This window comes from Lithobates pipiens, unplaced genomic scaffold, assembly GCF_037356315.1.
Source record: "Lithobates pipiens isolate NorthernLeopardFrog02 unplaced genomic scaffold, aLitPip1_a1.2 Scaffold_19, whole genome shotgun sequence".
Lineage (NCBI taxonomy): Eukaryota > Metazoa > Chordata > Amphibia > Anura > Ranidae > Lithobates > Lithobates pipiens.
In genome coordinates, this window is record NW_027507764.1 from 211,805,634 (window position 1) to 211,833,491 (window position 27,858).

Here is a 27,858-nt window from a genome sequence, read left to right on the forward strand (position 1 = left end):
CGATAAAGGATGCCCATTTTCTCATGAATTTGTTGTTAGGCCATTTGTGTTGGATCATGGCTTCCAATTTTTCTTAAAAGAGCAGGGATTTAAGGGGTCTTATCTTTCTGGATACTTTTGGAGGAGCGGTAACAATTCAATGGTTAAGGATGTTTCTGCGGGCTATGAGCAGCCTGAGGAGGATCCATTTACGGTTTTCTTGGAGTAGCAAATTAGATGTGTCTTGGGATTCTGATTTTGATGAGAGATATCCAAACAGGAGGGGCATAGGGTCTTTCTTGGGTTGCCAGTTAGTCACTTCATAAATGAATGTGAGGATTGAGGACCAATAGGACAGAGCCAGAAGCGGTGGAGTAACGATGGTTTATGTGATGAGCACCATGGACAATATGGGCCAGTTGTGGAGGGATGATTTGATGAAAAGGGGAAGTAGGCTCTGTGTATTAGCTTGAATTGAGTTTCCCTCCAAGATTCATTTGGTGTAATGCTTCTGGTGACCTTGTAGCCTTGCATCCAGTAGGTCTGTTATCCAGGATCTGAGCGAAGATGTAAAGGTTTTGCAAATTTCTTGTTCAAAGGGTGGTACAAGTGCGAGATAGAGAAGCTGTGCTCCTCAAGCAGAGTATCCAAAAAGGATGGTTGGAATCTAATGTTTTTCCTTGGACAGGTCTTGCTGATGAAGTCTGAGAATTGAGACAGGAAGGAAGAGGTGAGTGGGTAGGTTAAATTCTTTCTCTATGAGGTGAAAAGGTTTAAGGGCACCATTTGCATAGTGGTATAGATAATAGGCTCTGGTCAGCCCTTTGTCTTTCCATTTGGAAAAAGGTTTGTATTGTAGACCAAGGGGGAACATGCCTGGGATTGGGAAGAATTGGGATACATGGGGTGAGAGGCCTAATTTTTTCCTTACTTCTCGCCATGCTCGTATCTCTAAACATCAGGTTTTGTTTTATATGGCACGGGATTTGTCGCAGAGAGCTATGTAGGAGTGCTGACAGATTTATCGGGTGGACCATGGCAGATTCCAGGTCATAGTTGGAGTATTTGGATGATTGTGATAGCCAGTCCATGCCTGATCTCAATAAACATGCATGATTGTACACTCTAATGTTTGGAAGGCTGGCTCCTCCTTCACTCTTTGGGAGAACAAGTTTTGTTAGAGCTATTCTCGGTTTACCCTTTTTCCATAAAAAGGCAGAAATTGCCTTATTTAAAGAGGAAGTAAACCCTTCCAAACCACTTGGACCTACAGGTAAGCCTAGATTAAGGCTTACCTGTAGGTCCAAGCAATATCTCCTAAACCTATATGGTTTAGGAGATATTTGCCTGAAAATGGGCACCGCTGTCTACGGCGCACGCGCCGTAGACAGCGGCGCGCAGGCGCACTAAATGCGGCAAATCCAAGAATGGATTTGCCTAATTTGTCGACTCCCGTGCGCATGCGTGGGAGTGCCATCATCTCGGCTTCGCCGAGTGGCAGCGGCGGAGCTGCGAGACGCGACTCCCGTGCGCATGCGCGGGAGTGACGTCATCGCGGCTTCGCCGCTGTGATTCGTCGGAGCTGCGAGACGCCACCAGCAACATGGATGCGGCGGACTACAGGGGACAGCGGCGACTTCGCTGGCTCCTGTGTCAGGTAAGTGACACATAATGAGCTACTATGCGATGCATAGTAGTCCATTATGCTTTACCTTTGCAGGGAAAAAAAGAGGAAGTAAACCCATCAGGGTTTACTTCCTCTTTAAAGACTGTACATCTTTATGTTTAAGTAGTAAAGGTAAATTTTGTAGTGGGTATAAAAGGCGAGCAAAACTGACCATTTTGAAGAGTGCGCATCTCCCAAAGAGTGATAGTGGAAGGTTGGACCAGGCTTCCAGCTCGCCCACAATTTTCAAAATCAGAGGAGGGTAATTGAGGTGGTAAAGAGAGGATGGATCCTTCCCTATTTTGATGCCCAAATAGGTGATATGCTTCTCTTTTCTACAATCGGCTGTGGAAATCAGATTGGCTTTAAGTATAATCAGAGGTCAGATTTCAGTCTTGTCAGTATTCTTCCAAAGGCCTTTAGCATCCCATTCGTTAGTCTGAACCTTTATGCAGGGGGTGACTCATTTGCTTCCCCCCATTAGGTCACCTATGTGTCATTGGGACTTCAACTTAGTGCTGTCTGTGTTACAAAAACAACCATTTGAACCTATCAAGGAAATTTTATTAGACTTGCAGACATACAAGCTAGCCTTCCTGATGGCCATTCATGTATGGGGGGGGGGGGGGTTATATAGGGGATCACTTCCTGTCTAAAGACCTTTGGTCTACCAATGTCCATTCACCTGGAGATGAAGTATAACTCAGCAGGTAATGAACATTAGCCTGAGTCTGTCTCATGATGTGCTCAAAGAAAATGGGATTTTTATATACAGCTTACCTGTAAAATCCTTTTCTTGAGAGTACATCACGGGACACAGGAGCTTCATTACATAGTGGGTTATATAGGCACCTCTGGTGATTGGACACTGGTTGACCCCAATTAAGGAGAATTCCTCCCCTATATAACCCCTCCCATCTGGGAGGCACATCAGTTTTGTAGCAAAGCAATAAGAAACCACGTAAAACCCAAGAGGGGCGGGGGCCCTGTGTCCCGTGATGTACTCTCAAGAAAAGGATTTTACAGGTAAGCTGTATATAAAAATCCCATTTTCTTGATCATACATCACGGGACACAGGAGCTTCATTACATAGTGGGCTGTCCCATAGCAATGCTCAGATTGAGGGGAGGGAGACACAGATCATAAATATAGGCCGCCAGGGACCGGAGGACCTAAACTGCAGCCTGCAGTACACTGCGCCCGAAGGCGATATCCTCTTGCCCTCTGACATCCACCTGGTGAATGTGTGGACTGATGACCAAGTCGCAGCCTTACAGATCTGAGCCAGGGAGGCCTAGTAGAGTGCGCTTTCACCCTAAAAGGAGGAATCTTCCCCTTTAAACCATAGGCCTGAGAGATAACTTGCCTGATCCATCTTGAGAGAGTGGATTTTGACGCCGCCTGGCCCTTTCTAGGGCCTTCCGGCAGAATAAATAAACAATCAGTTTTCCTTATCTGAGTAGTTGCTTGAAGATAAATACTGATTGCTCTAACCACATCTAAAGTGTGCAAAGATTCTTCTTCTGTGGATTGAGGGTCCGGAAAAAAGGATGGTAGGATTACATCCTGATTCAAATGGAAACCCGAAACCACCTTAGGCAGAAAGGACCTGTTGGGACGCATGACCACCCGGTCCTTATGGATAATTAAATACGGCTCCTTACTGGAAAGAGCTGCCAACTCTGATACTCTTCTAGCCGTAGATATGGCTACTAAGAAGACCAGCTTTTTAGTCAGGAGAGCTAAAGAAGCCAGGTGTAAAGGTTCAAATGGTTGCCCCTGTAAGGCCGAGAGAACCAAATTCAGATCCCATGGGCATACCGGAGGTTTAACTGGCAGTTTTGTCCGCATAGCCCCCTGGATAAAAGCCCGTACTAGGGAATGTGATGCAAGCGGTTTTTGAAAAAATACCGACAGGGCCGAAATCTGCACTTTGATAGTGCTTATGGCCAAATTCATTTCCAGGCCTGACTGGAGAAAGGCCAAGATTCTGTTAATGACATACATTCTAGGATGCCATTTCCTGAGTTCACACCAGGAGACATATGTCCTCCAGATCTTGTAATAAACAAGTCTGGAGGCCGGCTTTCTGGCATTGACCAGAGTAGAAAGGACTGGCCCGAAAGGCCACGGTCTCTCAGAATGTGGGTCTCAGCAGCCAGACCGTCAAATTCAGACTGCATAAAGCAGGATGGTAGATTGGACCCTGTGAGAGCAGATCTGGCCGGAGAGGGAGGGTCCATGGCCTGCCTACTGCCAACTTCATGATTTCTGCATACCATGGTCGCCTGGGCCAAGCCGAGGCCACCAAAAGGACGACTTTGTCTCCCTCTTGACCCTTCCCAGGAACCACGACAGAAGCGGGCTCGGGGGGGAAGGCATAGATCAGATTGTACTGATCCCAGGGAACTGTCAGAGCGTCTGACCCCTGAGCAAGTGCATCTCTTGTCCTTGACACAAACTTGTCCAGCTTCCTGTTGAACCTGGAAGCAAACAGATCTACGTCTGGAGTACCCACTTGTGACATATGTTCTGAAACACATCGGGGTGCAGAGCCCATTCTCCTGGGCACAACTGCTGGCGGCTGAGAAAATCCGCCTGCCAATTCTCCACTCCTGGGATGAAGACTGCAGAAAGACACGGAATATGCTTTTCTGCCCAGACAAGTATGCGATTCACCTCTTTTTGGGCCACCAGACTTCTGGTACCGCCCTGGTGATTGATATAAGCCACTGCGGTGGCATTGTCGGACTGAACCCGAACTGGGAAACCTCGCAGTCTGTAAGACCACTCTATGAGTGCCATGTAAACTGCCCGGATCTCTAAGATATTTATGGGCAGTAGATTCTTGGTCGCAGACCATTTCCCCTGCGAGCATGTTTCCTCCAATACAGCTCCCCAGCCTGTCAGGCTGGCATCTGTTGTGATAATCTTCCATGAGAGAGGAAGAAAGGTTTTGCCCTTCAGCAAATTCTTGGTTTGTAACCACCAGACAAGGCTCTTGCGTGTCCCTGGGGATAGACGCATAGGAAGATCCAGAGATTGGGGCTTCCTGTTCCAAGCCGCAAGGATGCATCCTTGTAAAGGCCTTGAATGGAACTGGGCGAATGGGATGGCCTCGAAGGAGGCGACCATCTTCCCTAACAGTCTCATGCACAACCGAATGGAGGAAGATCTTTTGCCCAGAATCAGGCGCACCAGATCCCCAATGGCCAAGGCTTTTAGCCTTGGAAGAAACACCCTGCCCTGAGCGGTGTTGATGATCATACCTAGGTATTCCAACCTGGTAGTCGGTTGTAGGGACGACTTTTCTAGGTTTATAATCCAACCTAGGCGTTCTAGGTGTTCTAGCGTTTTGGTGACGCTGCGACTTAGGAACGCTGCAGTTTTCTCCATGAGAAGCAAGTCGTCTAGATAAGCCATGACGGCTATGCCCTGAGCTCTTAAGATTGCTAAGAGAGGGTCTAGAATCTTTGTGAAGACTCGAGGGGCTGTAGCAAGCCCGAACGGCAAGGCCACAAATTGAAAATGGCGCCGCTCTACCGCGAACCTTAGGAATTTTTGGTGTGCGGGAAAAATTGGCACATGGAGATATGCATCCTTGATATCTATTGATGCCATGAATTCTCCTCCTTGCAGGGAGGAGACCACAGTGCGGATTGACTGCATTCGGAAGGACCGGATGTGTAAAAACCGGTTCAGGTCTTTCAGATCCAAGATAGGTCTGACACTTCCACTTGGTTTTGGAACGGTGAAGAGATTTGAGTAAAATCCCGAACCCTGATCTTTCGGGTTCACTTCTACTATCACACCCTGGGATAGTAACTGATCTAAGGCCAGAAATAGCGGTTTTTGCTTTACTGGATCCCTGGGGATCCTTGACCTTAGGAAACGAGAAGGTGGAATCTCCTGAAACTCTAGCTTGTAGCCCAGAGATACTGAAGAGATCACCCACTTGTCCTGGATCTCTTCCCGCCAGGCGCCTGCAAACTGCAGGAGCCTTCCCCCCACTCTGCCGAGCGGGGGCGCCCCTTCACAAGGAAGTTTTTGGGCTCTGCTTGGCAGGCTTTCACCCCCAAGTCTTTTTCTGTCCCTGGGCTTGGCCTTGAGCCTTTCTAGTAGAGGAGGACTGAGAAGGCCGTCGCCACTGTTTAGAGCTTGATGCTTCGGGAGAGAGAGCACGCCTGAATGAAGGACGCTTGCTCTTTTTGACTGGAAGGAGAGTAGATTTTCCTCCTGAAATATTTTGGACGAACTTATCTAGTTCTTCTCCAAGCAAACGCTCCCCTTTAAACGGGAACCCAGTCAAATGCTTCTTGCATGACAGCTCAGCTGCCCAATTCTTTAGCCATAAGGCCCTTCGCATGTGAACCAACATGAGAGACAAACGTGATGCTTGTTAGGTTCTTATTCACACAAGAAACAGCCGCATCGACAGATGGGACCCCCCACTTCTTGGTGAAACTTTCCTCCACAGGATAATGCATAGAAAACCTTTTAGGAGGAGCAAACAGTTTATCGGGATGTCCCCAATCCTCATACATCAATTTATCCATTAAAGGATGAATCGGGAAGGAATAGGCAGGCTGTGGGGCTTTCCTGACTCCCAGGGAAGAGACAGAGGATGTAGCGACTTTAGCAGCAGGCATTCTGAATGTGGTACGCACCAATTCAGTATAATACTGCACCTGTTTTCTGAGCGCCTGGGAGGAGGGGACTATCTCCTCTTCCTCTGACTCATCCGACTGCTCATGATCCCTATCCAAAGATAGGGATCCCTCCTCATTTTCAGAAGAATCATCTGAGAGAGGGATATCAGCAGAGGGAGGGGATCTACCCCTTTTCCTGCTATCTTTTAGGGAAGCAGAAATTAAAATTCATGATTCTCCCTTCAAAACCCTCCAATGTAGCCCTAAGGGAGTCCTCAGTGACATAAACCGGGGCTGCGACATTAGGAGAGGCTGCAAAACCCGACAGGGGCACTGACGCGTCTTGAGAGGCTGGCTCCAGTCTTGCAGGGGGAGATGGTAATTTACAGGCACTTTTGGAACCCCTGGACCTAGGTGGTGATTTACCAGTTCCCCTATTACCTCCCCCTGAGACCCTCTTACGAGGAGACATAGTACTAGGCTACAAAGCAGAGGTACTAGTACAAGGGCAATCACTGTTGTGCTTAAAGTCTCACAATAATATATATGCTTAAATTGCACAACCTGATGCTGAGTAGGTGTCTAAGGTTTGCCTGGATCCAATCCCCACGGATGCTTACTGCCCACAGCTCCTGTGTCTCCAATTACAGCCTCCTGACGCTCTGGGCTTTTAAAACTGCCGCCTGGCGCCTGCGCAGTACAGCGCCGTGCACACTGACGTGCACGGCTCGCAACCACACCCCCCCCCTCCTCCATTAGGCCGGGAGCGCGCCCGCGCGCGTGCACGAGGACCGCGGAATCCAGGGGGGAAAGGAGAACCCAAAAACTGAGCTGCGTGGGACCCCTGAAGTGTTTACCTTATTTGTGGCAGGGACTGCAATGGAGACGTGAGTTAGCTGGAGAATCAGGCTTTCACTGAGCATGTGTATTGAAAAGGCATGTAAGTATGCATCAGGCTGCTCTTACTCCCTCTAGTGGTGGAAACCAGGTAAGACATACAACTACTCACAATGAAGAAATCCATTCATATAATTAAATATACAGGATAACTTCCCTTACCTGTCCCCGCCGCAGGAATTGCTGAACCAGACAAATTCCAGCCTTCACCCATCACGGCGGGTATTGTTAGCCAACCTTCAGGTATATCTGGGGTTCCTTCTCGGAAGAACCTCCCACCTGGGCCATGTAGAAAGCTCTGCCAGAAACTTTCGTGCGCTCTGTATAAACAGTACACCAAGTCTGGTTTTCCCAGAGCCCAGTCTTCCAATGGAGAGGACTTACAGGCAAAACCTCGCTTCTTCGGCTGATGAGGCCCGGGTACCATACCATCTTGGGAGTCAAATATCGGCCCGAGGTATGGATCCGGTTTATTGTAGCCCTTAGGCCCTCGCAGGGACCTTCATAGAGCTAAAGTTTTACGTGACCATCACCATAGACACTGGCGAAAAAACTGAGGTGCCTCCCAGATGGGAGGGGTTATATAGGGGAGGAATTCTCCTTAATTGGGGTCAACCAGTGTCCAATCACCAGAGGTGCCTATATAACCCACTATGTAATGAAGCTCCTGTGTCCCGTGATGTATGATCAAGAAAAGGATTTTACAGGTAAGTATGACGAAAAAATCATATTTTTGTTGATGCCTCCATTTATACTACACAACTCATTTATTCACTGGGTAGGGATCTTTTATCCCAACTATTACCTGTTTTACACAAATCTGGCATAAACCAGATTATAGTGATGAGTCATACAGTATATTTAAGTCATTGGTTCAAAAACAAAAGCTTTTTTTTTTCCTTTGTGGAAAGTATGACTTACAAAAACACCCAGCCCATCCTTTTGGTCTGTGCAAGTAATTTTTGTGAAGATGCAAGTAAATGGCAATAATTATCATCTACTATCTATCTAGTTATCTTTAGCTTCATCTATTGCTAGACTAACTGTAAATAAGGGTTTACATTTTCATTATACCTCTTTGAAAATAAAAATATATCTTGTACTGTTTAGCAGGCCAACCATTTGAGATTCCTGTTCTCTTAATTATGTTGAAGACATGAAGGCTTAATAAAAACACTCTTTAATCATATCACAATAATTGTGTCTTCTGTAAACCAATCTTGTTTACACATATAACAGTTGAAATTAAAGTACTATAACGTGGAAGGTAAATAAAAGAGGTGGTGTAGCAAACAAGTCAAACTGTAACCTTGGGGCAGTCATTTGTTTTCCATTGTTTTGCATTCCTCTTGTCAATCTGTTTTCACTTTTAGTTTTGGGCAGCCTTTTACATAAAACTTACATTGTAAACACAACTTGATTTGGATTTTTGTGTAGCATCATTTGAAAGATTGTGGTAATTTTGCCATTTGGCTTTATTTTCTCATGCCTTCTGAAAACATGGAAGTAGTGATGGCCGAACGGTTCGCCCGGCGGTCGTTTCGCGGCGAATTTCCGACATTCGCGGTCCGCACGTTCGAACGCCTTTTTCCGTCGTTCGCCGCGGCGGACTTACGTGTTTAATGTATACAAGAACTTTAACCTTTGGTGACACGTTTATCATGTGATACAGGACAGCCAATTGAGACATGACAGCACATGGACACTTGTACATTCCCCCTAACCTATAAATACACCCGATCCGGTGGCCATTTTACATTCTTTCTTCTGTTACGATAGGGACAGGTTCCTGTGTGGAGTAGGGAGAGATAAACCACTAGCTATTTGGTACACAAAAGTTCTTTTCAGGACTGGTATAGGTGTTAGGTGTTGATAGGTTTGCTGTGCTGCTGATTCTTGCAGCAGCCTGAGTGTCTTTTGTTAGTTTAGAGAAAGGGAAAGGACGGTGTATGCTACAGGGACAGCCAGATTAGTCTTTCATCATCATCATCATCATCATCATCATTAGCTGTTACTATCAAGGTCCACAAAAGAGCTGTTCCAGTAACCACTAATCGTTCTCTTTTTTTGCCAATTTGTATAGGGACAGGAAGGAAGCAGTGTTGTCAGGCAGTGAGGGTAATTTTAAAGACTTGCTGTTATTATTAGTTCCACAAAGGTTCTTTTCAGGACTGGTATCAGTGGTACAGTAATAGGCTTGTACATGTATAATATTCTTTCTTCCAAATATAGAAAGGATATTATACTTGACTGCTGCCCTTCTGCTGCAGTCTGCTAAACATTCACAACTCACTTGTTCCACAAAAGTTCTTATAAGGACTGGTAACTTGGTATAGGGTGCTACGGTACATAGGCTTGAGTGCGGTACAGTCTGCTGTTCTGTAAGGACCGCTATCGGTCCACAATAGATAGGGTTGACGTGCACCACTGCTGACCGCTCACCTATACTGCAGCAGTCCTTCAGCGGTATAGGGACTGACGTACAGTCTGCTAATCACTAACACACAACCTGCTTGTTCCACAAAAGTTCTTATAAGGACTGGTAACTTGGTATAGGGTGCTACGGTACATAGGCTTGAGTGCGGTACAGTCTGCTGTTCTGTAAGGACCGCTATCGGTCCACAATAGATAGGGTTGACGTGCACCACTGCTGACCGCTGCCCTATACTGCAGCAGTCCTTCAGCGGTATAGGGACTGACGTACAGTCTGCTAAACACTAATACACAACCTGCTTGGTCCACAAAAGTTCTTATAAGGACTGGTAACTTGGTATAGGGTGCTACGGTACATAGGCTTGAGTGCGGTACAGTCTGCTGTTCTGTAAGGACCGCTATCGGTCCACAATAGATAGGGTTGACGTGCACCACTGCTGACCGCTCACCTATACTGCAGCAGTCCTTCAGCGGTATAGGGACTGACGTACAGTCTGCTAATCACTAACACACAACCTGCTTGTTCCACAAAAGTTCTTATAAGGACTGGTAACTTGGTATAGGGTGCTACGGTACATAGGCTTGAGTGCGGTACAGTCTGCTGTTCTGTAAGGACCGCTATCGGTCCACAATAGATAGGGTTGACGTGCACCACTGCTGACCGCTGCCCTATACTGCAGCAGTCCTTCAGCGGTATAGGGACTGACGTACAGTCTGCTAAACACTAATACACAACCTGCTTGGTCCACAAAAGTTCTTATAAGGACTGGTAACTTGGTATAGGGTGCTACGGTACATAGGCTTGAGTGCGGTACAGTCTGCTGTTCTGTAAGGACCGCTATAGGTCCACAATAGATAGGGTTGACGTGCACCACTGCTGACCGCTCACCTATACTGCAGCAGTCCTTCAGCGGTATAGGGACTGACGTACAGTCTGCTAATCACTAACACACAACCTGCTTGTTCCACAAAAGTTCTTATAAGGACTGGTAACTTGGTATAGGGTGCTACGGTACATAGGCTTGAGTGCGGTACAGTCTGCTGTTCTGTAAGGACCGCTATCGGTCCACAATAGATAGGGTTGACGTGCACCACTGCTGACCGCTCACCTATACTGCAGCAGTCCTTCAGCGGTATAGGGACTGACGTACAGTCTGCTAAACACTAATACACAACCTGCTTGGTCCACAAAAGTTCTTATAAGGACTGGTAACTTGGTATAGGGTGCTACGGTACATAGGCTTGAGTGCGGTACAGTCTGCTGTTCTGTAAGGACCGCTATCGGTCCACAATAGATAGGGTTGACGTGCACCACTGCTGACCGCTGCCCTATACTGCAGCAGTCCTTCAGCGGTATAGGGACTGACGTACAGTCTGCTAAACACTAATACACAACCTGCTTGGTCCACAAAAGTTCTTATAAGGACTGGTAACTTGGTATAGGGTGCTACGGTACATAGGCTTGAGTGCGGTACAGTCTGCTGTTCTGTAAGGACCGCTATAGGTCCACAATAGATAGGGTTGACGTGCACCACTGCTGACCGCTCACCTATACTGCAGCAGTCCTTCAGCGGTATAGGGACTGACGTACAGTCTGCTAATCACTAACACACAACCTGCTTGTTCCACAAAAGTTCTTATAAGGACTGGTAACTTGGTATAGGGTGCTACGGTACATAGGCTTGAGTGCGGTACAGTCTGCTGTTCTGTAAGGACCGCTATCGGTCCACAATAGATAGGGTTGACGTGCACCACTGCTGACCGCTCACCTATACTGCAGCAGTCCTTCAGCGGTATAGGGACTGACGTACAGTCTGCTAATCACTAACACACAACCTGCTTGTTCCACAAAAGTTCTTATAAGGACTGGTAACTTGGTATAGGGTGCTACGGTACATAGGCTTGAGTGCGGTACAGTCTGCTGTTCTGTAAGGACCGCTATCGGTCCACAATAGATAGGGTTGACGTGCACCACTGCTGACCGCTGCCCTATACTGCAGCAGTCCTTCAGCGGTATAGGGACTGACGTACAGTCTGCTAAACACTAATACACAACCTGCTTGGTCCACAAAAGTTCTTATAAGGACTGGTAACTTGGTATAGGGTGCTACGGTACATAGGCTTGAGTGCGGTACAGTCTGCTGTTCTGTAAGGACCGCTATCGGTCCACAATAGATAGGGTTGACGTGCACCACTGCTGACCGCTCACCTATACTGCAGCAGTCCTTCAGCGGTATAGGGACTGACGTACAGTCTGCTAATCACTAACACACAACCTGCTTGTTCCACAAAAGTTCTTATAAGGACTGGTAACTTGGTATAGGGTGCTACGGTACATAGGCTTGAGTGCGGTACAGTCTGCTGTTCTGTAAGGACCGCTATCGGTCCACAATAGATAGGGTTGACGTGCACCACTGCTGACCGCTGCCCTATACTGCAGCAGTCCTTCAGCGGTATAGGGACTGACGTACAGTCTGCTAAACACTAATACACAACCTGCTTGGTCCACAAAAGTTCTTATAAGGACTGGTAACTTGGTATAGGGTGCTACGGTACATAGGCTTGAGTGCGGTACAGTCTGCTGTTCTGTAAGGACCGCTATAGGTCCACAATAGATAGGGTTGACGTGCACCACTGCTGACCGCTCACCTATACTGCAGCAGTCCTTCAGCGGTATAGGGACTGACGTACAGTCTGCTAATCACTAACACACAACCTGCTTGTTCCACAAAAGTTCTTATAAGGACTGGTAACTTGGTATAGGGTGCTACGGTACATAGGCTTGAGTGCGGTACAGTCTGCTGTTCTGTAAGGACCGCTATCGGTCCACAATAGATAGGGTTGACGTGCACCACTGCTGACCGCTGCCCTATACTGCAGCAGTCCTTCAGCGGTATAGGGACTGACGTACAGTCTGCTAAACACTAATACACAACCTGCTTGGTCCACAAAAGTTCTTATAAGGACTGGTAACTTGGTATAGGGTGCTACGGTACATAGGCTTGAGTGCGGTACAGTCTGCTGTTCTGTAAGGACCGCTATAGGTCCACAATAGATAGGGTTGACGTGCACCACTGCTGACCGCTCACCTATACTGCAGCAGTCCTTCAGCGGTATAGGGACTGACGTACAGTCTGCTAATCACTAACACACAACCTGCTTGTTCCACAAAAGTTCTTATAAGGACTGGTAACTTGGTATAGGGTGCTACGGTACATAGGCTTGAGTGCGGTACAGTCTGCTGTTCTGTAAGGACCGCTATCGGTCCACAATAGATAGGGTTGACGTGCACCACTGCTGACCGCTGCCCTATACTGCAGCAGTCCTTCAGCGGTATAGGGACTGACGTACAGTCTGCTAAACACTAATACACAACCTGCTTGGTCCACAAAAGTTCTTATAAGGACTGGTAACTTGGTATAGGGTGCTACGGTACATAGGCTTGAGTGCGGTACAGTCTGCTGTTCTGTAAGGACCGCTATCGGTCCACAATAGATAGGGTTGACGTGCACCACTGCTGACCGCTGCCCTATACTGCAGCAGTCCTTCATCGGTATAGGGACTAAGAGTTTTGTCACAGGGTCATTTAAAAAATGACAGGCAGAGGAAGAGGCAGGCCCTTCCGCAGGGGTGGTAGGGGTAGGGCAGGAGCAACAGGCTTGAGCCAAAGTGGGAAGTTGCAGAAGGTGCGTTCAATTACTTTAAAGGATGCACCAGACTTGGTTGAGTGGCTCGCTCAGCCTTACTCTTCTGCACCCTCCTCATCCTCTCGATCTGCACCCTCTTCTTCACTCTCTGCTATGTGCACCCCCAAAGACACTACCACCAACAACACGACCACCACCACCACCACCACATACCTTCCGCTTGAGTCACTGGAATTATTTTCCGATCCATATCAAGAGGACATTTCTGATGCGCAGCCACTCTTGGTATTGGATCAGGAAGAGGAGGTAGCAACAAGCGCTACTCAGCAGTCTGACGCCAGTACCCAGATCAGCCCAAGGAGGAGGTTGGTCCCCGGTGTTGCTGCCTACTCCGAGATCTCTACTTATAGCGGTGGGGAAGGTGACGTTGATGATGACGTGTCTAGTGATGTCACGTGGGTGCCCACAAGAGAGGAAGAGGAGGGGAGTTCAGAGGGAGATATGGACCAGCAGATAGGGAGGAGAAGCAGCAATGACTTACATTGCACAGCAGGGACAAAGCAGACTGCAAATGTATCAGGAGCGAGTCATCGACCATGTACGGTCACATCTGGCGCTCCCAGGACACCGGCACATGGCTCCGCAGTGTGGGCTTTTTTTAACGTGTCCGCTGCTGACAATAGCGTTGCCATCTGCAATCTTTGCAGTCAACGCGTTAGTCGCGGTAAGCCCAATACTCACCTAGGGACGACCGCCTTAAGAAGGCACATGAGCAGCCATCACCGAGCCCAGTGGGAGCAACGGAACACACAAAGCCACACTGCAGGCTCTCACCGTCCAGCCTCGTCTTCTACTTCTCCTTCTCCTCTCTCCTCACAATTGTCCTCCACTCCACCTTCCATCACGCCAAGCTCACATTTTTCTGCAAAAAGGCAGGCTTCCGTGGGCCTAATGTTTGAGCGTAAAAAAATGATGACGCCGGATAACCCTCTTGCCCAACGGTTGGCGGCTGGCTTGTCAGAACTCATAGCCCGCCAACTACTGCCATATAAACTGGTGGACTCGGAGGCCTTTCGCAAATTTGTGGCCATTGGAACACCACAATGGAAGGTCCCAGGAAGGAAGTATTTCTCAGAGAAGGGCATCCCAGAGCTATATGGCCATGTTCAGCGGCAAGTGAATGTATCTCTGGCACACAGTGTCGGTGCCAAGATACATCTGACCACAGACACGTGGTCTAGCAAACACGGGCAGGGAAGGTATATCACTTTTACTGCCCACTGGGTGAACCTTCTGACGGCCGTCAAGCATGTAACCCGTGGCACCCGTGTAGATTTGGTTTTACCGCCACGGATTGCATGCAGGCCTGACTCTTCTTCTCCTCCTCCTACTCCATCCTCCTCCCTCTCCTCCTCAGCTGCCTCCTCCTTTTCCGCTGCTAGCGTCTCTTCCACTGCACCGCCCAAGCTCCCCAGAACCTATTCCACATGCCAGGTGAGACGTTGCCATGCCGTGCTGCGTCTGTTGTGCCTGGAAGCAAAGAGCCACACTGGCCCGGCACTCCTTTCAGCTTTGCGTTCACAGGCAGATGAGTGGCTAACACCGCTCAATTTGACAGTTGGTAAAGTGGTGTGTGACAACGGTGCCAATCTGCTTAGCGCATTGAAACAGGGCAAAATCACGCACGTGCCGTGCATGGCACACGTCTTAAACTTGGTCGTGCAGCGATTCCTTGTCAAATACCCTGGGGTCCAGGACATCTTGCGGCAGGCAAGGAAAATCTCGGCCCATTTCAGAAGATCTTACACGGCCATGGCTCGCCTTGCTGACATTCAGCGGCGACACCATCTGCCGGTCAGACGTCTTATTTGCGATTGCCCGACGCGATGGAACTCAACCTTCTATATGCTTGATAGGCTGCTCCAGCAGAAACGTGCAGTTAACGTCTACCTGTATGAACTCTGCGAAAGAAACGGTTCTGGGGAGCTGGTTTTTTTTTCACCGCGCCAGTGGCTGCTCATGCGCGACACATGCAGACTTCTGCGGCCATTTGAGGAGATCACCAAACTGGTCAGTCGCAGCCATGGCGCCATCAGTGACATGGTACCTTATGCCTTCTTTCTGGAGCGTGCATTGCGTCGTGTCATTGATCAGGCTGTGGAGGAGCAGGAGCGGGAAGATGAGGAAGTCGCAATGCTGGATGAATTCCCAGGGGGGGCTACTCTATCTGAGACAAGTCAACAACAGGAGTCTGATGAGGAGTCAGAGGAGGATGGTGCCGGGGCGGATGAGCAGGAGCAAGAAGAGCATGCTTTAAACCTTTCTGGGATCCCTGTTGTGCGAGGATGGGGAGAGGAGAATGAAGAGGACGACATTATCCTGGATGATGAGCAGGAGCCAGGCCACCACACCGCTTCCACTTTAGTGCAAATGGGGGCCTTCATGCTCCAGTGTTTTAATAGGGACCCCCGTATAAAAAGCATGAGGGTCAAGGACCAGTACTGGGTGGCAACGTACTTAGACCCCCCGGTACAAACACAAAATGGCGGAAATGTTACCGCCGTCGCAGAGGGCTGTCAGAATGCAGCACTTCCAGGCCTTGCTTCGAGAAATGCTGCATTCTGCTTTTGCGTGCGCTGGCAGAGGAGCAATTCCCACTCCCAGAGAAGGATTTGCGGGTACCAATCCAACAGCGCCTGCAAGAAGAGGCCGGTTTGAAGATGTGTTGGTGACTTCGGATATGAGGTCATTCTTTCAGCCGACCCATCGACAGGTGTCATCCGGATCCAGCATCAGGGAACGCCTAGACCGTCAGGTGTCCGACTACATTGGGTTAACGGCCGATGTGGACGCTCTGAGGAGTGATGAACCCCTAGACTACTGGGTGGGCAGGCTTGACCTCTGGCCAGAGCTTGCCCAATTTGCAATCGAACTGTTGGCTTGCCCCTCATCCAGTGTCCTGTCCGAAAGGACGTTCAGCGCAGCAGGGGGGATTGTGACCGATAAGCGTACTCGCCTAGCTCACCACAGTGTTAACTACCTCACATTTCTAAAAATGAATGAGGCATGGATCTCGGAGGAATTCAACACATGTGACCAGTAGACCATGTATATGTCTATAAACTATTTTTTTAATCAAGCACACAGACCTTCTTAATTCATTTGGCTCACTTCCTTGACCCAAAAAAGCACACCGTACTATATGCCCCTACCCTCCTCTTTGAAGAGGTTGAGCGGTGTCATATTTCTACTGGGGCTGCTTATGATATCCCTGTGCTGTGCTGACTTCCTCCTGGGGGTTCTTATTATGAAGGGATCACACTATCCCTGTGCTGTGCTGACTTCCTCCTGGGGGTTCTTATTATGAGGGGATCACACCATCCCTGTGCTGTGCTGACTTCCTCCTGGGGCTGCTTACGGTGCTGCTGTCAGCGCTGTATGTCACGGTGCTGCTGTCAGCGCTGTATGTCACGGTGCTGCTGTCAGCGCTGTATGTCACGGTGCTGCTGTCAGCGCTGTATGTCACGGTGCTGCTGTCAGCGCTGTATGTCACGGTGCTGCTGTCAGCGCTGTATGTCACGGTGCTGCTGTCAGCGCTGTATGTCACGGTGCTGCTGTCAGCGCTGTATGTCACGGTGCTGCTGTCAGTGCTCTGTATTACGGTGCTGCTGTCAGATGCCTCTATCACGGTGCATGTGTCATTCCGGTATGTCACGCTGCTGGTGATCATCTCCTGCACCCTCTTCTTTGCCTACCCTGGTCCCTGACCTTCCCTCTCCTCCATTGCCTTCATTAGCTCCATAGTCCTGAATTGTTAGAACAATTTCCCAAATAAAATAAAAATGCTTGTAGTTATCGATCCCAAATTCACCTCATACATGTATTATGTCATTGTCCAGATGGTGGGACTACGTTTTACCCCCTAATAATTACCACGTGGCCGCAAATTCGACATGAAGGTTTGCAAAGTTCGCCTCCCATTGAAGTCAATGGGGCCCGCGGCGAACGTTCGGTTTCGCGAACGTTTGGGTCCGTTCGCATTTCGCGTTCGCGAAACGTCCCGTCGGAAGTTCGTCCATCACTACATGGAAGTAGATTATGCATAATTATACATGTCTGCTGCTAGGCAATGCACAATAATTGCCTTTTCAAGTCTGCAAATTGTAGCTACAAAGACCACATTTTAATTAGTGTGATACTTGTAACTTGACATACACTTTGCTTAGTACTTATTACATGGGCCTAAGATTCCATTTAAAAGTTCAGTTCCTTATTTCCCTCTCCAGTTCATGCTACTCCAATGACATAGTCCCACTGTACCTGCTAGCTGGTTTAACAGGCTATACTTTTCAAAACTTCACTTGGTGATTGGTCAAAGCGGTCACGCGACTGTACTGATCAATTACAATCTTTATTGAGCCTTCTTTCCCCATGGAACAGATTCCCAATGACAGAAGGCTCAACAGAGATTGTCATTGGTCAGCGTGGTCACATGACTGTGTTAACTACTCACCAATCACCATTTTGTGCATTATGATTATTAACTATTTTAGGTATGCTATGTGAATGGGAATACCAAACATATAGTGAAATTTGAGTGGAAATATATTTTCAGAGACATCAGGCTGCTAACAGGTGCCAGGATTACAATATAGTTACATAGTTGGTAAGGTTGAATAAAAACACCAGTCCATCCAGTTCAACATGTGTGGGTGGGTGCTCATGTCAAAAAATCATGTACCATATCCCCTATATTGTGCTTGCTAAGATGCCCATCTAAGAATTTTTTGGAACTATCAATACTTCCCACTGACACCACTGATTGTAGAAGTGAGTTCAATACCCTTAATGCCCTGACAGTGAAAAAACCCCTACGCAGTTTAAGGGTAAACCACTTTTCTTCAAATTTCATTTAGTGGCCACATGTTTTCTTATACTCTGTGGAGACTGAATAGTTTATTCCCTATGCTAGAATCACCATTGAGGTATTTTTATATTGCTTTCATATCTCTTCTCAAGTGTCTCTTCTCCAGGGAGAATAAGTTTAATGTTTGTAGTTGTTCCTTGTAACTGAGGTCCTCCAGTCCCCTTAATAACTTTGTTGCCCAGAACTGGACGGCATACTCCAGATGTGGCTGAACTAGAGTTTTATAAAGTGGCAGGATTATAGTTTTATCTCTTTAGTAAATACCCTTTTTTATGCATGCTAATATTCTGCTAGCTTTGCTTGCTACAGCTTTGCTTTGCATACCGTTGCTGAGTCTGTCATCTACTAGGACCCCCATATCTTTTTCCATCCTGGATTCCCCCACTCCCCCAGTGAGTAACTTGCATTCATATTGTTAGCCCCCAAGTTCATTACTTTACATTTTTCAACATTAAACATCATTTGTCATGTAGTTGCCCACCCCTTTATTTTATTGAGGTCTTCTTATAAAGCTTCTATATCTTTCTGTGAAGTTATTGCCCTGCTTAGCTTCGTATCATCAGCAAACACTGAGCTTTAGCTTTTTATCACATATTCTATATCATTTATAAAGTTAATAATAAGTTAAATAGAAGTGGCCCCAGGACAGAGCCCTGGGGTGCCCACTTACCACTTCAAGTCCAGTCTGAATACATACTAGTTAATACCAACCTTTAGATGTGCTCCTGTAACCAATTTTCTATCAATGTACAAACCCTATGGTCTATGCCTACAGACCTCAGTTTGTAAATTAAGCCTTTTTTGGGGACTGTATCAAATGCATTTGCAAAATCCAGGTACACCACATCCACAAGCCTTCTCTTATCTAGATGGCAGCTCACTTTCTCATAGAATGTTAACAGGTTGGTTTGGCAAGAACGAGCTTTCATAAAGCCATGCTGAATAATACTAATGATACTGTTTTCATCAGAAAAATCTTGGATATAGTCCCTTTATCATGCCCTTCAGTAGTTTACATAGTATCAATGTTAGACTCACTGGCCTGTAGTTTCCAGGTATAAATTTTTGCCATTTTATAAATATTGGTACCATGTTCGTCCTTCACCAATCTGCTGGTACCATTACTGTCAGTATGCTGTCCATAAAAATTAGGAATAGCAGTCTAGTTATAAGTTGACTGAATCCTGGTGATTTATTTGCATTAAGCTTTTCAAGTCCTTTTTCGTACACTGGCTTCCGTAAAGCCACAGGGGTACACTCTGTGATGCGTTACCAATAATAAAGTCTTGATTACTAAAGCCCTCCTTTTCCTTAGTAAAAACTCAGGAGAAGAATGCATTTAGTACAGTTGCCTTCTCCTTGTCATTTTTAACTTCACTTCATCATCCTTTATGGGGCCAATGTGTTCTTTTTACTCTCCTCTGTTATGTGTCTCTTGTGCTCTATCTTAGCCACCCTGATTGCATTCTTACACTTCATATTGCAATCCTTGTAGTGTTGGAATACCAACAATGACCCCTCTGCCTTATATTTTTTAAAGTCTTTTTACATTAATATTTATCCAGTATTACAGTAGTATAACCAGAGCTAAAGTCCTCCTTGCATCAGATAAATACTAAAACAGCGCTAAAACGAAAATAAAAATAGGAAAAAAATTGATGGTAATGAAACCATAGGGCAATGGCAAACACCATGGCCAACAGTCTTTATGTAGCAGATGGATATGTGGACAGTTCAGATAATTCGCAGTCACTTTTCTCTTAGCGTGCACCTTCCACCAGAGTAAGAATGCAATTATCCCCTCGTGAAGCACACACCCCTCTGGGGTTCAAACTCACCAGACGCCTCTAGAAATAGAGCCTTGTATCTGTGTCCAAACACTGCTCTGTGCTAACACCCCACTTATCCAGAAGGTCCACTTGTAAAGGTACTCCGATTGTATTATAAAACACAAGGATAGATGTACATAGCGTAATCCTGTTTATTATAATGCAACATACCCATACAGCAGAAACCCCCCTTAATCCTAGCTGCTTACATTTAAAATGCAATCAACAAGCATAAAGAAATACAATAGAGGGCGCTATCACCATCTCCAGCCGTCCGCTGGAAGTGTGCTGTTCCTTGCAGACACTGTATTACACTTCCGGGTAGAAGGCAGAGCGTGGTGGAGCGCACAACGTCACTTCCGGTTTCCGTGCTGGTCAGGCCCTGACCGGTTTCGTCGTTCGTTCAACAGAGGGCATCTGTTGAACACATCCCTGCAAAACTTCCTAGAGATACCATTGCTAGGATTAACTAATATATTGTTAAGGAAAAATTGATGTACATCACAAGACGAGATGCTCAACTCCCAGAGTGCATGCAGGGATTATCATTCTTTGCTGACCTATCCGCCCATATCATGCAAAGGAGACGTAACCTCATGACCATAAGCAAACCACTCAGAAACCATAATATTCCTTACCATTGAAATTACCCCGCGACCCTCATAATTATCAAAGGGGAGCAAGAGTTTTGGGTAGCCACATTAGAGGAGGGTTTGCGGTTGCTGGAAAAATTTAGAATCCTAACCCGAGAAGCAGAGGTACCCCAAACCTTACAAGACTATCCTTTGACACCTACAACCTGATTGCAAGTGAGAATAAACACAGAATGCCCTATCACCAATATCCTGACCAACTTGCTCTGGAATATCCAACCGGCATCAAATTGTCATTTATAATCCCCGGAATTAGCAGATTAAACCTTGCTCAGATTTCAAAGGGAATCGCAAATTTTTAAAGTGCGCTTGGTTCTGCACATACTTTTTTATATTACTTGTTTATTTGTTCTTCAGACTGTTAATTTATTTTCCAGTTCTAACAAGTTTTGCAAGATCTGTATGCAGTAATCCACGATCCTCTCTTTTAAGCCACAAATTTCCTATATACTACCTGACAGACACAAAGAGCCACATACCAACGCCAGGAAAATAAACTACAGGGTAAGACAAATGCTGCTTAACTAAAGGTCATCTGATTCAATACTCCCACACTAAAGGGGCAAATAACTACTTCACAATGTCATTCTAGATAACATCCATGAATGTCAATGGACTAAACAGAACAAAAAAAGACACATGCTATGGAGAGAAGCACGCACCCAAAACTGCAATATATTTTGCATTCAAGAGACCCAAGAACCCAAGAACAGAACCACCCAAGCCTGTCTCATAGCCAATACCCCCATACATACTAATGCAATATCTAAGAAACGAGGAGTAGCTATCCTAATTAAACACACGGTGGCATTTAAACATATTTCAAGCCAAAGCAATAAAGAGGGCAGGTATATCATATTGACCTTGGAGATAAACAACATAACATATACCATAATCAATGCATATGCTCCAAACTCCAGACAAATACGATTTCTGAACAAACTATGAAAAAAGCAAAATTACAAGGTTCTGGACACATAATCCTATGTGGCGATTTAAACGCTATATCCAACCATCAGATGGGCATGTCTAATTCTACAAATAAAAAAGGATTTAGAACCACCCTAACCAACTTTGTGAACTCAGCCAATATATATGATGTATAGAGATACCACCACTCCATGGAGAGGGATTTTACATTCTTCTCCCAGGTCCATCTTTCAAAATCAAAATAAATGGGAAACATTACATGGAGTGACCACACTCCGGTGTCTATAATTGTGGGGAGCCAAGGTTTCTTGACTTGAGCAAATAGATGGAAAAACAATGTGCAACTCTTCACAGACCCAGATATGTCGAAGGTTCACTATCTGAATACTTTAGTAATAACGATACAGAGGACGTAAATCCGTATGTCCTGTGGAATACTCATAAGACATTTATTAATGGTCTACTAATTAAAAAGAGTGTTTTGTTAAGGAGGAAAAGGAGGTAGCACATGGACACCATTTTAAATGACATCTCTAATTTAGAATCCCAGGATAAAAAAAACACCTTCAGTAAGCACAAGCAACAAAGTAGCACAAGCTCAAAATGACCTTTGAGCTCTACTACTTTCGAACATTCACACAACATTCACAAAGTTAAAGCCAACTTCTACACCCATGGCAATAAGGCAGTTAAATTATTGGCCAATCAAATTAAAAACAAAACATTTAGATGAAACATGGGTCCAGACTGATTAACCCCAAAGAAGTTGCTGACACATTCAGTAGTTATTATGAGAGCTTATATAATCTAAAAGATGACAAAGAAACACCCCAACCAACCCCAGAACTAATTCAGCAATTCCTACGTGATATTTCTCTACCTACATTACAATCAACAGAACAAGACATGTTAAATACTATTTCCAGTCTACCAAACAACAAATCTCCTGGCCCTGATGGGTACTCCTGAGAATATTATAAAAATTATGGCAAAATGTTATCCCCAATAATGCAAAGAGTATTCTATGCTGCTGCCTCCTCTGCTGCATTCCCTTCAGAAATGCTACATGCTACGATGATTAGATTTGTCCAAACCAGGGAAGGGGCCAGATAAAGCACAGAATTTCAGACCTATATCACTTTTAAATGTTGATATAAAAGGTATAGGCTAAACTTCTGGCCAATAGAATAGCAAGCCTACTTCCCTCGTTAATAAAACCAGACCAGGTGGGCTTTGTGGCAGGTAGACAGCCTACAGATGCCAAAAAGTCGATTACTGAACCTACTTCACTCAGCAGACAAGGATAGCCAACCTTCCATTCTCCTATCATTGGATGCTGAGAAAGCCTTTCGCAGGATCCATTGGGGCCACCTCTCAAGGGTCCTCTCAAAATTTGGATTTAGAGGCCAAATGTACTCAGCCATAACAGCCTTGTACTCTGGACCCTTGGTACATGTGTTCACGAGGGCTTATTCTCTGAACAATTCTCCATCACAAGAGGGACGAGACAGGGGTGCCCACTGTCACCCCTGATCTTTGCCCTCATGATGGAACCTATAGCAGAAAAAATTAGAACCCACCCTCACATTAAGGGAATCCGCTTAGGAGAGGAAATGCACACTGTAACCCTATTTGCAGATGATGTAATCTTGTCACTTTCCAATCCGGCTCTTTCACTTAAAGCGGTCCATGCGATGCTAGAAATGTTCACGGAGTTGAAAACTCAGATTCAAACTTCACTACCATACACGTGGGCAGATGGATCTATTCAATACCTAGATATCATACTGACAAACCCTCTCTCACAACTATACAAATAATTTTTTTTTTCATTAACTCTTTTTTAATTTATGCACTGTGCATTTACAGATGAGGTGCCACACCGTGAAGTGTCTTCTATGAGAGTCAGTCAGTGGCCACATGCACAGCAGACGCCAGAATATATTTACACCGGCTATGTACACAAAGAAAGCAAATAAGTTCAACGGGAAAAAAATAATATCCAATTCTTTGGGATGCCCACTCTATTCAGCATGATTATTAGTAGGGTCCCAAAGGGGGTTAGTAGTTGAAGTTACAGCTGGTAACAGTAGCTTGTCCTCAGACATTTCTGCCCTTTCTCCAGGAAGGTTCTGCACATTATGAAAGTCTGTTAGAAAATGATTAGATGTAAAAAAAAAATATTGGTGTAAAATCATGCAACTTGTTGGCCGCGCTGGTTGTCACAACAAGGGGTTAACCAATCAAAACACAAGCCAGAAGTAGAATGTTTTGCTCGTAGCAAAGCGAGGTTGTCCTTTACACCACGTCAGTGCCAAACCTGGTGGAAGGTTAACCTCTTGCTGAAGGTTAATATGAGGTTCGGTGAGAATGGGGTTCTGTGCATTTTTCAACAGCAGAGTGCCCGGATTATAAATAGGGCTGTGGCGCCACTGCTAACCTGTACTCCACGTGGAAAACTACACGACAGAGCCACATAACACTGAAAATGAGTCAATAAACAAAAAAGTGCATGGAGTCAGTCATATTTGTACATTTCAAAGGGGAGAGGGAGGTTGACAATCCTTTTTTCTGCTATCATACCTATGGGGACTTTTCCTGCACAATGCAGTGAACTCAATGCCAGCTTTATTCATATGTATGACTGCACTTCAAATCTCCATGCTCTTCAAGCAGCACTGTAGGTTTTAGAAAGTCTGTTAAAGGGGTTGTAAATCACATCCACTGACGCGGAGCGGGGCCGTGTGATACAGTGAGCGGCTATAGCCGCTGGCTGTATCACGGGAGCGTGCCCACAGATGCTTCTCACCATGCGAGCTCCCTCGCATGAACGTGAGAAGCACCTGCAGGAGGAAGCCGAGACAGCCACAGAGGGACCCCAGAAGAGCAGGTCCGGGGCCACTCTGTGCAAAACGAGCTGAACAGTGGAGGTAAGTATAACATGTTTGTTATTTTTTATTTATTTTTTATTCACTTTACAATCCCTTTAATACTACAGACATCTTCAGAGATTTCTAAAAGGTCAAAGCTTCTATTTCAGCTCTAGAAACTGCAAAGCTATCATTTCATCCACGTAGACCAGAAGGGGTGTTATGCATACTGCTGTAGTGGGATTGGACCTGCGAACTGTCCAGAATTACAGATGGGCAAGACAAAAAGCAGCTCTCAGACAATCCTTGGATAGGGAAACTTTTGGCCTGTCTGTTTTTTTAGCGGATGGATGTAGCAGGCGACCTGGACACGCGGATGAGATAAGTAAGGCATAAGGCAGAACAGGCACATTATGAAACATGGCGGGATGGGGGGCAGCCTGGAGCTGAAACATTGTAGGCTCAGACCAATGGGATCATCTGCCATTTCAGTCTTCCACCCAACCGTTCTCCGATATGAAGGTATTGATAACCTCTTTCATGTCTAGGTTTGGGATCAGCTGGTCTTGGGTCAGGGGGCTCCGAGTCACAGGGTCAAAATGGCCGACTCTCTGCAAGTGCTCCTCTGTCTTTTCTGTCATAGGCAATCCCACTGGGTGTTATATAAGGCTGTCTCATCAGCTCAAAGCTGATCTTCCCACACAGGTAATCCGGGATGTCCTACTTGTTGCGTTTTTCATCTACTTGCGAAAATAGCTCATCCATCTCTGCCAAATACTTTTCATGTTTGTTGACCACACAAAACAGCTGAACCCAGCTCCTGTTCTCCTCCATGTTCTCCTCCTCATGTTTCCGTTTTGTTTCTTCAAGTTCCCTTCCCTTCTCAGCCAGGATGAGTTTGGTGAGATAGACATGCAGCTTGTTCTCCTGGTTGATCCTACGCTCCTCTATGTTGTTCCAGCACTTCTTCTTGGCAATCCTTAGAGCGCTCGGAATGTCATCCCCAAAGTTCAGCCTTTACTCCTTGGCAAGGTTATAAGCTCTCTGCAGATTGGCTATGGTCTCATCATAGTTCTCCATTTCCATCTGGCACTGCCCCAGGAAGAAGTGAGCTTTCCCAGATTTGCAGTCCAGCTCCAGAGCATGCTTGCAGTCTGACAGGGCCTTGTCCAGCTGCTGCATCTTCAGGTAGCACAGAGCACGGTTGGCATAGTACACAGCGATGGTGGGGTTGCTGGTGATGGCTTTGCTGTAACCGGGAACAGCTTCTTGATACTTGCGAGTGACAAACCGACGGGTGTCCTGCTCCTTCATCTCCTGGGTACTGTCAATGCTGACTTGACCCCCGCTGACACCCAATGTTCTCCACCGCTACCACTGTCCTCCTTCCCTTTCATTGCAGGGCCTCCATGGGTCACCCCTCCAAACCTCTGGATGCTTGATGCCACCCCCAATTTCACAGCTCACAAGGGACCCCTCAGGGTCTGCAGAGTACTGTCTGGAATGCTATAGGAGACGTTATAGAGGAGCCCAGCGTTGCTATGAAAACCCTCTGTCCTATAGAGTCCCCCGGCCTCCAGCCATAGGGCCACAGCGGGACACACGCAGCCTTTTTCCCTCCCTCAGCTACAAATACAATTTTGAACCTCTGCTAACCAGTTTTGAACAAGAGATGAACAGACTCAAGAAATTCTATCTCTAGTGGTCTGGTAGACTAGCTGCCTACAAATGCTCCCCAAACTGCTGTATTTTTTCAGAGCACTCCCAATTCAACTTCCAACCTCATTCTACAACAATATGCAAAGATCCTTATCCAAGTTTATTTGGTAAAACACAGGAAAATAGGGGTTATGGGTGGCCCAGATATTAGAGATTACCACATGGTGGCGTTTTTGGACCAACTTAAATTCTGGTTCAACTTCCCTGAACAGAAACATTGGCGTGAAGCAGAACAAGCCCAGGTTGAACAAGGCGACCTAAAAGATATTTTATTCTCCACAAGCTTAGCCAATTTGTGCATAATAGAAATACATATGTTAAACATAAACAGGTGCCCATCCCAACAACAGCACTCTCATTCCTAACCCTGGACCTAAAACGATCACATTGGGGGAAATATGGTATTAAAAGTATCCCGGTCTTGATATTCTAAATACTCCTTACCTGTCACATAATTTATGAACTATGCCAGGGTGTCTAGCATTTAAGCCACCACTAAAAATCAATGTATTTCACCCACAGAGCCTATCTGGACGATGAGGAACCCTTCCGCCATACCAAAAAAAAGGAATAACAGAGATTTACAATCTACTTTGCAGCAAATTACACTTTGAAACCTCAAAACAACTACTCAAATGGGAAACATATTTAAACATTTCAATATCCCAAGACCAATGGATCCGAGTGATAAAACTTAACTATACCCACACCAAATGCTCCAACTTTAGGGAAATTGCTCAGAAGATACATTTGAGATGGTAAAAAACCACCATTGGGGGCCCAGCGGTGCAGGGGAAGGAGAATAAGAAGCGGTGTGGGGATATAGGATATAGGATCCATCCCTGGACCTGTAAAACAAGAAAATATTCTGTTCAAAAGACCGGTGTTGCTTTGGGCACCAAATGAACTGTGCACTTTAAGGTTCCACTGATGGCATTTCAACCCTGAACATGCTCATAAATCTGAATTAGTGAGCCTGAGATTCTGCAAAAAGGATTGTGCCATTGCAGCTCTTAGGCCGCGTACACACGCGCGGACTGTTCGCCCAACTTTGTCCGTCCAACAGTTTCGGCAAACAGTCCGCTCAAACTTAGCATGGACGGACATGGCCACACACGACGGACGAACAGTTTGCTGAAACCGTGCGCGATGACGCGAACGGCACGTACGACGGGACGAAAAATACGACGTCCTATACACTGCATTATAGCTTTCGGCATGAAAATCCTTTCTGAGCATGCGCGCAACTTTGTTTGACGAACAAGCCTACACACGGGCGGACTGTTCGCTCAAACAAGGTTTCAGCGGACAGTTTTTCGGAAATTCCGAAAAACCTTGTCCGTCCAACTGTCCGCTGAAACTGTCCGCTGAAAGCCCACACACGAGCGGACTGTCCGCCCAAACACTGTTCAGCGGACAAAGTTGGGCGAACAGTCCGCCCGTGTGTACGCGGCCTTAGGATATAGAAGCAGTGTTGGAAACACACTAGCAATCAGTAAAAATATGTAGGCAGCAAACTGGAATGTGGAATAATACACAGACAACTCACTGACAATTGTGAGAACACGTGAGAAACAAACTGAATTTTTGACAATATGGTCGCATTAAATGGGCAGCCCTGGCATTATCTCAGCAGGAAACAGGATATTGTGGCAATG

At 46.2% G+C, this 27,858-nt stretch overlaps 1 protein-coding gene and 1 pseudogene across 4 annotated transcripts in view; one reads left to right on the plus strand and one right to left on the minus strand.

Annotated features, from left to right (window-relative positions):
* SUGCT (succinyl-CoA:glutarate-CoA transferase) overlaps nucleotides 1-27,858 on the plus strand; it is a 1,356,517-nt gene that overhangs the window by 1,218,605 nt on the left and 110,054 nt on the right. The window lies entirely within an intron of this gene.
* LOC143998257 (E3 ubiquitin-protein ligase CHIP pseudogene) lies at nucleotides 24,970-25,878 on the minus strand (annotated as a pseudogene).